This window comes from Myotis davidii, unplaced genomic scaffold, assembly GCF_000327345.1.
Source record: "Myotis davidii unplaced genomic scaffold, ASM32734v1 scaffold1982, whole genome shotgun sequence".
NCBI classification, from domain to species: Eukaryota; Metazoa; Chordata; class Mammalia; order Chiroptera; family Vespertilionidae; genus Myotis; species Myotis davidii.
In genome coordinates, this window is record NW_006293240.1 from 10329 (window position 1) to 11172 (window position 844).

The window sequence follows — 844 nt, forward strand, 5'->3', positions numbered from 1 at the left end:
AGTGGGGCCTCAGTGTCTGTCCCACTGGGGTCAAGCCCATGTAGAGGTGTGTCCCGCCTCATTCACAGGAAACAGTGTCTCCACATTACGCTGTAGTGAGGCCCGTGGGAAAATGAACGACCCCTAATCACCAGAGGATGCTGGTGGTGGGGACCCTGTTCCCAGCAGTCCCAGGTCAGAGGGCAGGTCCCTGCTGAGCACACACCTCTAGGAGGGCGGGGGGTCCAGTCCCCTCACATGCACTTCCCTCAGGTTTCCTGATCCTGCCCTGGGTCTATATACAGGGTTCTGGAAACTTCTCTGGGGCCCAGGACTAGGGCTTCCTTTAGGACCTCATGGCCCTGCTGCCTCCCTGGTCTCTCACAGGATGTTTTCTTCCCACAGGTGGGAACAGAGGGAGCTATGCTCAGGCTGCCAGTGAGTATGGAGGGGGGACCCCTGAGTCCCTGTGAAAGTGCAGATGGGAGCCATAGGGGACCCCCCCCCCATAGTTCCCCCTTAGTCTCCTGCCCTGAGGATCTGATCTCATTCTATTGTGTCCCCCAAAGGCAGTGACAGTGCCCATGGCTCTGATGTGTCTCTCTTGGCTTCTGAAGGGGAGACCCTGCTGTGGGGAGAGGTGGGCAGAGGGGAGGACTGGGTGGTGGGGAGTCTGTGGGACACTGTGAGCATGAAGTGGGCTTTGAGAATGTCACCAGTTACAGCCACTGACCTGAATGTGTTCGTGATGCTTGTCCTCCACAGCGTGAGGCAGCTGCCTTGTGGGGACTGAGTGATGGAAGATGTTCACGCTCCCACTTCCTGACTCAAGAACCTCTGAGTGGGACTGGCCCCGCCCTGCTCC

General features: G+C 58.5%; 2 long non-coding RNA genes across 2 annotated transcripts in view; one reads left to right on the plus strand and one right to left on the minus strand.

Moving 5' to 3' along the window:
- LOC107183619 overlaps nucleotides 1-808 on the minus strand; it is an 11032-nt gene extending 10224 nt beyond the window's left edge. The window contains exon 1 of the long non-coding RNA XR_001514401.1: nucleotides 743-808. This is a non-coding gene — a long non-coding RNA (uncharacterized LOC107183619). The remainder of the gene's footprint in view (nucleotides 1-742) is intronic.
- Nucleotides 1-835, plus strand: part of LOC102770290 — an 11163-nt gene extending 10328 nt beyond the window's left edge. The window contains exons 2-3 of the long non-coding RNA XR_435826.2: nucleotides 385-417; nucleotides 745-835. This is a non-coding gene — a long non-coding RNA (uncharacterized LOC102770290). The remainder of the gene's footprint in view (nucleotides 1-384; nucleotides 418-744) is intronic.
- Nucleotides 836-844: the final 9 nt, after the last annotated feature.